Raw genomic sequence first — 15313 nt, forward strand, 5'->3', positions numbered from 1 at the left:
AAAACAAGGCTGCAAATTGATCCTGACATGGGAAGTCATCAAGAATCTGCAATGAAATTTCGAAGCTGTCAAAACAGTTCAATATGCATTCACTTAGAGCGAGAGGGATTAAGAATTCCAATTCTCTGCCAGACACCAGTGACGAGCAGAGAAAATGAATGGGCCATTATGAATCTAATCTTCAGACGCTAATTGTCCCTGGAACAGCATAGGACAAAAACACCACCCTCCCCTGCAGCAGCCTTGAGAGTGCAATTGGATTTCCATCTGGCTCTTTGTAACCAGGGACCCCACCACTTGGAAGAGGAGCTGTAGTGCTTACTTAACACAGCGGGGATCCAGTCCTGGATCACGGCCATGCACTTACTGGCCTCTCATGGCCCAGACAGCAGTGTTGGGCCCCTTCAAGTCAGGCGATGGCACCAGGGCTGCCCGGAGTTTCTCAGTCCAGGCCTTTGGTCAGGACACACATGCCAGGAGCTCTGGTGTATCTGTTTCCTAGGGCTGTCATGACAAAGTACCACAAGCTGGGTGGCTTAAACAACAGAAATGTATTGTGTCACAGCTCTGGAGGCTGAAAGTCCAAAATGAGGGTCTTGGTAGGGTTGGTTCTATCTTTCAGCTTCTGCTAGTTTGTTGATAGTTATTGGGGCACATCAGCCCATCTCAGTCTTCATGTTCACACAGTGATCTCCCTGTGTGTCTTTGTCTCTGTGTGCAAATTTCTTCTCTTCATAAGAACACAAGTCATAGTGGATTGGGGTTCACCCCGATGACGTCACCTTTGTTTTTTTAAGGGCCACACCTGAGGCATATGGAAGTTCACAGGCTAGGGGTCAAAAGGGAGCTACAGCTGCCAGCCTATACCACAGCCACAGCAACACCAGATCTGTGACCTACACAGCAGCTCACAGCAACACTGGATCCTCAACACACTGAACAAGGTCAGGGATTGAACTTGCTTCCTCATGGATACTAGTCGTGTTCGTTACTGCTGAGCCACGATGGGAACTCCTAATGACCTCATCTTTACCCGATCATCTGCAAAGAGCTTATGTCCGAATAAAGTCACATTCATAGCTACTGGGGTCAGGACTTTGGGAAGAAAGAATTCAGTCCACAACACCTGGGATGACTGGTGTTCTCTAGGAGAACAATTCTATCTCTGTGGGCAAAAGTCATCTATTCACCTGACTATTCCTTGCCACAGATCTGGTTTTTCCCTGGAACCCCCAGGAACCTTCTGCAGAGGCTGGGGGAGAGCAGTACCTATAGTCCTTGGTAGGAGAAGGTCTAAGGTCATGGCTCTCTTGCTCTGCCCTGGCTCAGGGACCAGGGCAGGGGAGGGGGCCGAACCGATGCTCTCTGTCCTTGCTCTTCACCTGCACCTGTAACAGGCAGTGCATCATCTAGACCCTTATTCAAGTCTAGGCTCTGCCATTTGCCAGCCCTGTGACCTTGGCACATTCTTTGACCTTGTTCAGCCTCACTCTTCTCACGTGTCAGTGGGGACCAGGATACTCACTTTCTCCCACATGTTGCGGTGAGGATTCAGGGGTAATTTGGATAAGGCACAGAGCACAGGGTCTGGGGCAGAGTTGGTGTGTAACAAGCAGTAACTTTCATCATTGGGCCTTGCTTAGTCAGAACCTAACTTGGAGGAAGCTGCTTCCACCCTCTGAGAGGCCATACAGCGGACGTCATTCTGAGGACCAGCCTTCCCGGGAACAGTTTCTTCGAAGGACACGCAGGCCTGACTTCACACACTCTTGAAGTTTCTCATTGTACATCTGTAGGCACTTGAGTTCCAGAGACAAATGCTGGGCCGGGCAGCCCTGGAGTTGGGAGCAGGTATTCAGGGAGGGAGAGGAAATGCATGTTAATGAAGGAGATTTGAAGCCTATTGAAGAATTCCATTCATGAGGATCTACCAGAAAAACAAAACACCCTTTGACCAATCTCCTAGGGCCCAATTAGACCACTGCTTAAGAAAACCTGATTTTGAGCTGTGAGTGTTCTATTCTCTGCGTCTTAGAGAAGGGGGGATGAGGGAAAAGAAGGAAAAGGAGGAGAGGAGAGGATGGGAGCAGAGGGGAGGAGAGGGGAGGGGGAGGAAGAGGGACAGAGAAGGAGGGAGGGAGAGACAATAAAGGAGAAAAACCCATGCTTCTCTTCCTAGACTTCATCTACATGTTCTTCCTAGACTTCATCTTCATGTTCATCTTCCCTGATGGACTCTTTCTTAAGAGGCTTTTTCATGAGTTACCCTCCAACCCCTCTGACTCCAGGGATGATTCACCAAGGTCACCTGCTCATTGCTTCCAAATGCTCCAGGAATCTCCTTGGAGGGCTGTGCCATTTTATCCTTGTCTATTTACACGCCTGCTACCCGGTGACCTCCTGGGTAGCAGAGACTCTGCCATATTCACTTTGAAGTCTTGGGGACGTGGTGGGTGCACAAAAGTTTTGTAGAACAATTCAAAGAATTCCCATGGGCAGAGGGGACGAGTCCATCACCACACACACACACACACACACACAAAGAGGAAAAGAACCATCAATCAGCAAAGATGCTATAATGCCAGCCTGCATTTTGTCCATAATTGGGGTCCATATCTGCCTGGAATCCTGGAGGGTCGTTTTCGTCTCTCCTTCCCATCGGCTTCATGCCTTGTGTGGGGTGGACTAGGCTAGCCAGGTGGAGGACTTGCCTTTGCAGAGGGGCTTGCAGGAATGGCATCACCATGTGCCCTTCTCTGGGACTTGGCCTTCCCATCTCCAAGGCAAGGGTGGGTGGGTGGAACAGACCACCTCGAGGTGTCCTTTCACACTCAGCACCTCTCCCCACCAACAAGGTCCACCATGTTCAATGATGCAGGGTGGGCTGGGCACAAAAGGCACCCAGCTGAGGAGGCAGGTGACTCTGGGAACCCAGCCGGGCTCCACTTGCCAAGATTTTCTCCTTGGCAGGGACCGTGTATACAGGAGAACTTAGATGCTTGTTCCTCCTTCATCTCCCCAGAGGGGTTACCCTTTTACCTTTTTCTAATCCACCTGCCCAGGAGGGGCTATTTTTTGATTTGTCCATGAAAGGGAGTCTTTCTTCTAATTCAAAAAGAAGTCCCACATGGGCTAACACCCTACAACCAACTGCGACAAGAATGACCAAGAAATTTCAGCCAAGTGTAGGAGCAGGAAGCTCATTTCAGGCCTCAGTTTTCTAGATCGTTTCCAGAATGTTCTATAAAGCCTGGCTTTGAGGTTATTCTCCAAAAGGTACTTTCTTCTCCATGGATATTCATGGTGCAATGAGTGCGGGAAGGATGGTTTCCATCCATGTCCATTATTAACACCTTCACTATGTGTTCGTGCCCCAGGCTTACCATGCTGGCCCACACCATGTCACTTAGTGTTCGCATGATGGTTAATCTATGTGTCAACTTGGTTAGGTCACCATACCCAGATATTTGCCCAAACACTAATCTGGATGTTGCTGTGGATGCGTTTTTAGGATGAAATTAACTTTTAAAGCAGTGGGCTTTGAGTGGAGCACATTACTGTCCATAATGTGGGTTGTCCTCATCTAACCAGTTGAAGACCTTAAGACAAAAAAGATGGACTGCCCCAGTGAAGACAGAATTCTGCTTTCTGACTGCCTTTGGACTCAGGCTCCAATATCAACTCTTCCTAGAATCTATACCCTATTTCCCAGTTGTCTTCCTCTCTGACAAGTCCTAGTTTTGTGCTCCAAGTGAATATTTGTCTTCAGAGAAAGGTGCACTAGGAGAGCAAATTAAAGGATTTTGCCCGGTTTCTGACCAAGTAGGTGTCTTCATGTATGTTGAGGATCCCAACAGAAAAACAAGTCTGAATGGAGGGGATTGGGAATAGGGAGGGAGGGAGGACCCTGTGGGGGTAACAGGTCTGAGTTCTGGGACAGCAAAGGGTCAGCAACTCCTCTCCATCAAGGTGAGCATCCATTGACCCAGGTGAGCCAACCAAGCCTGCTATCCAGATCCTTAGATCCAACCCACTGCCCCAGCTAAGCCTGGTTTAGGGCATTATACTTTGAAAAAAAATTGGTGAATCAAATATCTCAGATGTTTGACCTATTTCCTGAAAGGCCTGTTCTAGTTATAAAATTCCACCTTCAAACCCATTCGACCAAGCAGAATTCCTGATCGGTAACACCCAATGGGGAAAGTCACCTGGCAGGAGAAGGCAGGACTGTGCCTGAGAGTAAACCAGAAGTTCCTTGAGAGGAGATTTTTGTAGCTAATTGACCTTAAGACCTCCAGGACCCAGAACAGGACCTGGTAGAAATGAACAAACTTCTGCTCATCCAAAGGTCAGAACAGAGCCTGGAGAAAAATCCTGTGACCTGCAGGATGCAGAGAGGAAACCTCAAGAAAAGGAAGGCATTTGGAAGCTTGGAATGAGCACAGATTTGTACCTTTTGGTTTGGAAAAGGTCCTTTTGTGTTCCCTTCCATCAGCTCTTTCCGTAGCCATGCGGGTTAGGGGGTTGGCGTGTTTCAATCCCATTTAATAGACTAGAAATTCAGGAAAGGCTATGGACTGGCCTGCCCAGTCAGAGCAAGAGCTTGAGCTTAGACCTTCTCCTTCCAAATCCCTCTGTGGAGGGAAGAAGTTCCTAAGAAAGGAACTGAGGTATTCTGAAAGAGATAGATGCCTTATGTACTTCATAGTAACCTGCCTAGGGCAGAACTGGATGAAAGCTACCTCCACATCAATTATTTTTCCCATGAAAGGAAAACCCGTCTCTAAAGATGCAGTCTTGTCTCCTTAATTCTGATGCTAATTCCCATGCAGCAGGACCTGAGAGCAGCTCAGCTCAGACCCAGCCCCATCCCGTGGCCTTCCTCCTAGCAGCTAAAAGTGTCATCTTTGTGCATTGACTTGCATCAGCATTGGAAACATACCAGAGACACTCGGATTTGCAAGGAAGGATGCAAAGAAATTCAATCTGATCTAATAATGTAAGTCTCTTCAGAGAACGCTGCTTCTTTTGGATAAATGCTCTGTATTTTTTATCCTTTTCCCCCTTGCTTATCTCCAAGATGGCCTCTGGATGTATGAGAGATCTGGTTTGTGTGACATAATAGTGATGGGAAATACCTCAGATCTACACAGGCCACCCTCCCAAGGTCCCTTCTGGCTCTTCTAGTCTCTATGAGGGAGTTGTCACCCACCTGATGGACAGGAGCTCTGCTAGCATCAGAGGCTGAAGCCTGTCCTCCTTGGTTCTGTCTAGGCTTGGCAGTCCTGCTGTCTTGATTCCAGCTCAACACTCCTGGGAGCCATGTGTCCCTAAGGTCTAGCTGTGATGCCTCACCAGTTCTCGGTTAGGAAGATCTGCCAGGTAGCCCACAGCTACAGCATCCTTCACCACAATGCAGCAATATCCCTCTCCCTCGCCCAGAGTTAACCTCCCAGCCCACACCATCAATCTCTGGGATCTTATACAGGGATCAGGAAATAGTGGACACTGTTCTTTCCACCCCTGGTCCCGGGTGCTGAGGAAGCCTCTGGAGCCTTAGCTGGGAGACTCCTCACTTCAGCTGGGAGAGAGTCAGAACACGCTTCTTTCCCTACTTGCTTGCCTGCATCTGACCACCTCCATCCTCCCACAGTTCTCTTGAAGCCAGAAGAGGTGAGATTTCCTCTTCTTCCTGATGGAGACACCTCTATTCTGTGTTTTGCCCTCCCTGTTCCTGTTGCTCCTGTGGTGCAGTGACTGCCAGGAAACTTAATGTTTGGGTGAGAGAGAGGAAAAACATATCATTCTGATGCTTTTGAAAGATGACCTCATTACACAAGAACACGGGCTCTTCTGGCCAAGGTGCCAGACTGGGCAGAAAACTACTCTTCTGGCCACAGGTGTTCTTAACACCACAAAGAGAGGAAAGCCGAAGGGAGTGAAATTATTTAGACCCCAAAGAGAACACATGTTCTATAGCAAGGGGAACATCTGTCCAAACAGCAAAAGCTACACTTTGAAATTGGTCAAGAGAGCCTCAGAGCTAAAGTCCGAGGATTAAGCCCCTAAAGACACAGGCTGACCTTGATAAACATTCCTTTCTCAGGAACATTTTGCTGGCAGCATTCAGGGTAAAATGCTCACTATCTGGCAATATCCGAGGTGTCCAGCCCAAGCATCTGAGATAGCAGGCTCATTTAGCCAAGGTCGTGCCTCTGGTCCCCACATGGAATGAGAGGAAGCTGGTTCCAGGACCACAGGCTGGTTCCAGGTGATGGGGAGGAAGTTGGAGCAGGTGTCTGAACTTTTTGGTGTCAACAGGAAACAATATGAGCAAGTGTAGCTGACTCAACACCATAAGTTATTGATTTGGGAAAAAATGCATCTTAAAACACACATTCTACCAACATGGAAACCACAGTTTCAAACCTGAAGTCCATTAATGGAGAGCTTCATGGTTTCTAAACCTCCTGAATCTGCCAACAAATCAACAAAGTGTGTGTGTGTGTGTGTGTGTGTGTGTGTGTGTGTGTGTGTGTCTTAGTGAGGGATGGGGGATGTCATTGTTTTTCTTCTTTCCTCCAGACATTAAAAGGAGTTCTGTATCAGCATAGGATGGAATGAATTTAGTGCAGGAATTTGGTTACACTGGTGAATATGGGAAGGAGGAAATAACAAATAACAGGAATGAATGAACTAGAGGACAAATCCACAATAGAATCAACGAAGCAAAATAATGCTTCTTTGAAAATGCTAATAAAATTGGTATCTTTGTATGGCAGCTTTAAAATGTGTTGGTAACTTCTTTGACAGTCTTCTCAAAGATGGAGCCTAATTCTGCTCCCTTTGCATCTGGGCTGTACCTCGTAATACCCTTCTAATGAGTGGAGTATGTGGAATTAATGATGTGTGACGTCAAGCCTCCAGCAGAAAAGGCTTTGGGCTCTCTTGGATCCCTCCCTCTGGGGGAAGCCCCGTTGTGAGGACACGTAAGCAGCCCTAGAGAAAGATTCACATGGTGAAAAGGAACAGAGGCTTTAACAAATCGGAACCTCCTGCTGACAACTCTTACTGACTTGGCAGGTCTGTGAATGAGCCAACTGGGAGGGAGAACCTTCAGCTCCAGTCAGGGCTTCTGATGGCACAGTCTCAGATGGCATCTTGCCTACAACCTCAGGGGAGACCCTGAGCCAGACACCTAGCTGAGCCACTCCTAGCACTCACTTGCTCCCTCACTCCAACTGATTTTTTTTTTTCCTTTTACAGCCACACCTGCAGCATATGAAGGTTCCCAGCTAGGGGTCAAATCACAGCTGCAGCTGTCAGCCTACACCACAGCCACAGCAATGCCAGATCGTTAACCCACTGAGCGAGGCCAGGGATCGAACCTGCATCCTCATGGACATTGTGTCCAGCTCTTAATAAGCTGAGCCACAGTGGGAACTCCTCAATTGCTTATCGTTGGAGGAGACTGAAATTTAGGGTAATTTATCACATAAAGAGACATAACTAATATACCCCTTACTCCCAAGGAAAAGCTAATCAAGAGTAAAAGAAGGAATAGGCCAATATCAGGAATAAAAAAGATCCTAGAACATTAAAAAATTATAAAAGTTACTTGAAGAATTTTAAGGTAATAACTTAAAAATTAGAAATGGAAAAATTCTTAGAATAACACCATTCACCCAAACTGAACTAAAAGAAATCAAAGACTTACAGAAAGAAAATTCCAAGCCCGGGTCCAAAAAATTCATTTTATGAGGCCAGTAGAACTGTAATAGAAAACCTGAGAAGGACAAATATAAACCAGACTCTTTATGAATATAGATACAAAAATCCTAAATAAAGCATAGCCATTCAAATCCAGTGATACATGAAAAGAACTTTTTTTTTTTTTTTGCTTTCTTTTAGCGCTGTACCTGAGACACATAGAGGTTCTCGGGCTAGGGGCTGAATCAGAGCCGTAGCTGACGGCCTACGCCACAGCCACAACAACATCAGATCCGAGCCACATCTGCGACCTACACCACAGCTCACGGCATCACTGGATCCTTAACCCACTGGGCAAGGTCAGGGATCAAACCCACATCCTCATGGATCCTAAATTGGGTTTGTTAACCACTGAGCCACAAAGGGAACTTCGAGATTTTTTTTTAATTTTGGCAATATATGGTTTATTTCATGTTCAAAAATCAATTATTGGAGTTCCCTGGTGGCTGGATGGTTAAGGACTCGACCCTGCGACCACTGTGGCTTGAGTTCCTACTGTGGCTGGGATTTGATCTGTGGCCCAGGGAACTTGCACATGTTGTGAGTGTGGCCAAAAAAGAAATCAATTATTATAATTGACTACTTGAGTAGAGAAATAGAGGTCATATGATCTTTTCCAATATGTACAGAAAAAGCATTTGATGAAATTCAATATCTGTTTATATTAACATTTAGAAAAGTAGGAGTGGAAGAGGACTGCCTTAATCAGATAAAAAGGTACCCACAAAAAGCTGCTGCAGTCATTCTACTAAGTGGAGCTCTCGCCTGAGGCTGATAATGCATCAGGGCTGCTTGCTAGCCTTGGTTTACACACACTTCACAGGAGATTCTAAATCGTTGCTTAAACAAAAGACAAAGGAATTGGAAAGGAAAGAAAAAATTACATCTAGCCATAGATGGCCCAAGCATGTAAGAAAAATCCAGAGAATGCAAGATATTTTCTTAGAATTGCTACATGCACTTAGCACTCCCAGTTGTCTGCATTTTGGACAAAGGCTTCCAAGGCAGTTTCTTTCTGGAAACTTCCTTGTCATCAGGATGAGAAAGCGGTGATGAACTGTGCCCTGACTCTGAAATCTTTGGCCTGATGTGACCCCTACATTACCTGCAGTCACATGTCATTGGCCGAAGCATGTGACACAGCCACTCCTGGGTTTAACAAGGTAGGGACGTGTCATTCTCCTGTTGGGAAGGGCACGGCAGAAGGTGAAGTTCTAGCACTAAGAGTAAGGGGTAGCAGATTCCTGAGAGAACCAGATTGCCTGAGAAAGCCTGTGGGCTCCTGAGAGAGGGAGAGAGAAAGGGGCACTGTCTCGTGTTGGCTCAGCGATTGTAGATTTCATTGGCTTTAACCAAAGGAGTAATTTCCAACAGAGATTGAAACTTAAGAAGCACTAAATGAGAAATCCAATAGCCATGAAGAAGCTGAACCTCCGTGAGTCCAGACACAGGAATCTCCTGTTGCCCTGCAGCTCTGGGTGCAAGATTGGTGCCCAGCACAGGGCTGGAAGAGGTATGCTACGAGCAGAGAATGTGAAACTACAGATGACAGACGGTAGCCTTGCAGGAGACAGTAGCCTTGCACTCGACAGAGTCAAAACTGTGAGTAGAACCTACACGCTGTCTCAAGCCCAGCTGGAGAATCTCTTTCTTCAGTCTGCAAAGACAGAGCTCTATATAAGATCTTCCAATGCTATATTAATTGGAGTGGCAAAAATGGGCAACCATGTCTTATTCACGATCTTAAACATGGGAGACGGGATTAAGATGGTGGAATGGAAGGCCTGGAGCTCAACTTCTCTCCTAAAAACAACAAAATTCACAACTAAAGGCTGAGCAATCTCCACCCAAATGGACCGGAAACCTTAAAAAAGATACCCTACTCCAGAAGAAAAAGAGCAGGCCACATCAAGAGGTAGGAGGGGCGATTTCTTGATATAAACAACCCCATACCTCCCGGGTGGGAAGCCCCAGAGACCGAAAACTTTCTGGTTCACAGAGACTCACCTACAGGAGTGAGAGTTCTGAGCCCTACATCAAACTCTCACGTGTGGGGATCTGGCACTGGGAGAAAGAGCCCCCGGAGCATCTGGCATTGAAAACCAGTGGGGCTTGTGCACAGGAGCTCCATGGGAAAATGGAGACCCCATTCTTAAAAGGCACACATGGACTTTCACATGCACTGGGTCCCAGGGCAAAGCAAAGTCTCCATAGGAATCTGGGTCAAACCTGACTGCACTTCTTAGAGGACCTCCTGGGAAAACAGGGGTGAATGTGGCTTGTTGTGAGGGAAGGACATTGAAAACAAAGCTCTGGGGAATATTCAGCAGCATGCCTTTCTTTGGAGGTGGCCATTTTGGGAAAATCTGACCCCAGCCATCAGTCAGCCTGAGAAGCCCCAGGGCAAACAACAATTCAGGGGGGATCACAGCCCCACCCCTCAGTAAACAGGCTACCTAAAGACCCCTCAGGCACACAGCTGCCTCTAATCCCATCCAGAGACTAAGCCCCACCCACCAGAGGGATTAGAATCAACTCCACCTACCAGTGGGCAGGCATCAGCCCCTCCCATCAGGAAGCCTACACCAAGCCCCCATACCTACTTCAGCCACAGGGGGGCAGCCACCAGAAGTAAGAGAGGCTACAACTCTATTATCTGTAAAAAGGTCACCACACCAAAAACCTATAAAAATGAAAAGACAGAGAACTATAACTCAGAAGAGGGAGAAAGGAAAAATCCCAGAAAATCAGCTAAGCAATGAGGAGATTCTTAGCCTCCAGGAAAAAGACTTTAGACTGTTGATGCTGAAGATGATGCAAGACATTGGAAATAAACTGGAGGCAAAGATGGATAACTTACAGGAAACACTGAGCAAAGAGATACAAGATAGAAAACTTAAACACAAAGAGATGCAAAATACAATAACCGAAATAAAAAATTCACTAGAAGCAGCTAACAGCAGAATACAGGAGGCAGAAGAACGAAGAAGCGAGGTGGAGGACAGATTAGTGGAAATTATGGATGCGGAACAGAAAAGAGAAAAAAGATTGAAAAGAAATGAAGAGAGTCTCAGAGAACTCTGGGACAACATTAAACACACCAACATCCGTATTATAGGTGTGCCAGAAGGAGAAGAGAGAGAGAAGGGGACAGAAAAAATATTCCGAGAGATAATAGCCAAAAACTTCCCTCACATGGGAAAGGAACAACTGACTCAATTCCAGGAAGCACAACGAGTACCATATAAAATAAACCCAAGGAGGAATACTCTGAGACACATATTAATCAAAGTAACCAAAATTAAAGACAAAGAGAAAATCTTGAAAGCAGCTAGGGAAAAGAAACACGTGATATACAAGGGAACCCTGATAAGGTTATCAGCAGATTTTTCAACAGAAACTCTGCAGGCCAGAAGGGAGTGACATGATATACTTAACGTGATGAAAAGAAAAAACCTCCAACCGAGATTACTCTACCCAGCAAGGCTCTCATTCAGATTTGAAGGAGAAATCAAAACCTTCACAGATAAGCAGAAGTCGAGAGAATTCAGCAACACTAAACCAGCCTTACAACAAATACTAAAGGAACTTCTCTAGGAAGAAAAGAACAAGAGAAGAAGGAAAGAAAAAAGAGCAACAAAAACAAATCCAAAGCAATTAGTAAAATGGCAATAAGAACATACATATCAATAATTACCTTAAATGTTAATGGACTAAACACCCCAACCAAAAGACATAGACTGGCTGAATGGATACAAAAAACAAGACCCATATATATGCTGTCTTCAAGAGACCCACTTCACCTCTAGGGACACGTACAAATTGAAATTAAGAGGATGGAAGAAAATATTTCATGCAAACGAGGATCAAAAGAAAGCTGGAGTAGCATCATATCAGACAAAATAGACTTTAAAATGAAGAATATTTTAAGGGACAAAGAAGGACATTACATAATGATCAAAGGATCAATCCAAGAAGAAGATATAACAATTTTAAATATCTATGCACCCAACATAGGTTCACCACAATATATAAGGCAACTGCTAACAATCTTAAAAGGAGAAATCAACAATAAGACAATCATAGTTGGGGACTTTAACACCCCACTTACAGCAATGGACAGATGAACCAGAGAGAAAATCAAAAAGGAAACACAGGCCCTGAATGATGCATTAAACCAGATGGACTTAATAGATATTTATAGGACATTCCATCCAAAAGCAACAGAATACACATTCTTCTCAAGTGCACATGGAACATTCTCTAAGATTGATCACATCCTGGGCTACAAGTCCAACCTCGGTAACTTTAAGAACATTGAAATCATATCAAGCATCTTTTCTGACCACAATGCTATACAACTGGAAATCAACAATAAGGAAAAAACTGCAAAAAACACAAACGTGGAGACTAAACAACATTCTACTAAACAACCAATGGATCCCTGAAGAAATCAAAGAGGAAATTAAAAAATACCTAGCAGCAAATGACAACGAAGATACGACACTCCAAAACCTATGGAATGCAGCAAAAGCTGTTCTAAGAGGAAAGTTTATAGCAAAACAAGCCCCCCTCAGGAAACAGGAAAAAGCTCAAATAAACAAGCTAACTTTACATCTAAAGCAGCTCAAGAGAGAAGAACGGACAAGACCTAAAGTTAGCAGAAGGAAAGAAATCATAAAGATGAGAGCAGAAATCAATGAAATAGAAACAAAGAAAACCATAGAAAAGATCAATGAAACGAAAAGCTGGTTCTTTGAAAAGATCAAAAAAATTGATAAACCCCTAGCCAGACTTATCAAGCAAAAAAGAGAGATGACTCAAATCAATAAAATTAGAAATGAAAAAGGAGAAGTAACAACGGACATCACAGAAATACAAAGGATCATAAGAGACTACTATATGCAACTTATATGCCAATAAAATGGAAAACCTGAAGAAATGGACAAATGGACAAGTCATCTTCCAAGACTAAACCAAGATGAAATAGAAAAGATGAATGGTCCAATCACAAGAACTGAAATTGAAACTGTGATTTAAAAACTTCCAACAAGCAAAAGTCCAGGACCAGATGGCTTCACAGGCAAATTCTATCAAACATTTAGAGAAGAGATACACCTATCCTTCTGAAATTATTTCAAAAAATTACAGAGGAAGGGATACTCCCAAACCCCCTATATGAGGCCACCATCATCCTTATACCAAAACCAGACAAAGATACCACAAAAAAAGAAAACTACAGGCCAATTTCACTGATGAACATTGATGCAAAAATCCTCAACAAAATACTAGCAAACCGCATCCAACAATACATTAAAAGGATTGTACATCGTGATCAAGTGGGATTTATCCCAGGGATGCAAGGGTTCTTCAATATCTGCAAATCCATCAGTGTGATACACCACATTAACAAACTGAAGAATAAAAACCATATGATCCTCTCAATAGACATAGAAAAAGCCTTTGACGAAATCCAACACCCATTTCTGATAAAAACCCTTCAGAAAGTGGGCATAATGGGAACCTACCTCAACATGATAAAGGCCATATATGACAAACCCACAGCGAACATCATTCTCAATGGTGAAAAGATGAAAGAATTCCCGCTGAGATCAGGAACAAGACAAGGATGTCTGCTCTCACCACTACTCTTCAACATAGTTTTGGAAGTCCTAGCCACAGCAATCAGAGAAGTAAAAGAAATAAAAGGAATCCAAATTGGAAAGGAAGAAGTAAAACTATCACTATTTTCAGATGACATGATACTATACTTAGAGAATCCTAAAGACTCTACCAGAAAACTGTTAGAGCTCATCCAAGAATTTGGCAAAGTCGCAGGATACAAAATTAATACACAGAAATCAACAGCATTTCTATACACTAACAATGAAAGAGCAGAAAAAGAAATTAGGGAAGCAATCCCGTTTACCATTGCATCCAAAAGAATAAAATACCGAGGAGTAAACCTACCTAAAGAGACAAAAGACCTGTACTCTGAAAACTATAAGACACTGATGAAAGAAATCCAAGATGACACAAATAGATGGAAAGATTTACCATGCTTGTGGACTGGAAGAGTCAATATTATCAAAATGACTATACCACCTAAGGCAATATACAGATTCAATGCAATCCCTATCAAATTACCAAGGACATTTTCCACAGAACGAAATATTTTAAAGTTTGTTTGGAAGCACAAAAGACCCAGAATAGCCAAAGACATCCTGAAAAAGAAAAATGGAGCTGGAGGAATCAGGCTCCCGGACTTCAGACTACACTACAAAGCAACAGTCATCAAAACCATATGGTACTGGCACAAAGACAGAAATATAGATCAGTGGAACAGGATATAAAGCCCAGAATTAAACCCACGCACCTACAGCCAACTCATCTATGACAAAGGAGGCAAGGATATACAGTGGAGAAAGGACAGCTTGTTCAATAAGGGGTGCTGGGAAAACTGGTCAGCCACATGGAAAAGAATAAAATTAGAACACTCTCTAATACCATACACAAAAATAAACTCCAAATGGATTAAAGACCTAGATATAAGACCAGACACTATCAAACTCCTAGAGGAAAACATAGGCCAAACACTCTCTGACATAAACCACAGCAACATCTTCTCAGATCCACCTCTTAGAGTACTGATGATAAAAACAAAATAAACAAATGGGACCTAATCAAACTTCAAAGTTTCTGCACAGCAAAGGAAACCCTAAACAAAACGAAAAGACAACCCACAGAATGGGAGAAAATCTTTGCAAGTGAATCAACTGACAGGGGATTCATCTCCAAAATTTATAAACACCTTCTGCAGCTCCATACCAAAAAAAACAAACAACCCCATCAAAAAATGGGCAGAAGATCTAAACAGACAGTTCTCCAAAGAAGACATACAGATGGCCAAAAAACACATGAAAAGATGTTCAACATCACTCATTATTAGAGAAATGCAAATCAAAACCACTATGAAGTACCACCTTACACCAGCCAGAATGGCCATCATCCAAAAGTCTACAAACAATAAGTGGTAGAGAGGGTGTGGATAAAAAGAAACCCTATTACACTGTTGGTGGGATTCTCAATTGGTGCAACCACTGTGGAAAGCAGTATGGAGATTTCTCAGAAAACTAAAAATAGAACTACCATTTGATCCAGCCATCCCACTCCTGGGCATCATCTATCCAGAGAAAACCACAACTCACAAAGACACATGTATTCCGATGTTCATTGCAGCACTATTTACAATAGCCAAAACATGGAAACAACCTAAATGTCCATCGACAGAGGAGTGGATCAAGAAGAGGTGGTACATATACACAGTGGAATATTACTCAGCCATTAAAAAGAACGAAATACCAGCATTTTTAGCAACATGGATGGACCGAGAAACTATCATGCTAAGTGAAGTCATCCATACAATGAGACACCAACATCAAATGCTTTCACTGACATGTGGAATATGAAAAAAGGACAGACTTAACTCCTTTGCAGAACAGATGCTGACCCCCAGACATTGAAAAACTTATGGTCTCCAGAG

The 15313-nt window shown here is 43.9% G+C and overlaps 1 protein-coding gene across 36 annotated transcripts in view; it reads right to left on the bottom strand.

Annotated features, from left to right (window-relative positions):
* MTHFS (methenyltetrahydrofolate synthetase) overlaps positions 1 to 15313 on the bottom strand; it is a 315580-nt gene that overhangs the window by 32979 nt on the left and 267288 nt on the right. For 5 of the 36 annotated variants that reach the window (XR_014810305.1, XR_014810322.1, XR_014810351.1 and 2 more), the window contains one exon: positions 323 to 1835. The exons of 26 other annotated variants lie outside the window; for them this stretch is intronic. The gene's annotated coding sequence lies outside the window, so the exon portion shown is untranslated. Of the gene's footprint in view, positions 1 to 322; positions 1836 to 7717; positions 7787 to 15313 lie in introns of those variants that run through there. 5 more of the 36 variants (XR_014810326.1, XR_014810325.1, XR_014810320.1 and 2 more) reach the window with 4 other exon arrangements.

This window comes from Sus scrofa, chromosome 7 (assembly GCF_054392235.1).
Source record: "Sus scrofa isolate SSC_HxYL_T2T_F1_AM1 chromosome 7, Sscrofa_HxYL_maternal_Yorkshire_Landrace_v2.0, whole genome shotgun sequence".
Taxonomy (NCBI): Eukaryota; Metazoa; Chordata; class Mammalia; order Artiodactyla; family Suidae; genus Sus; species Sus scrofa.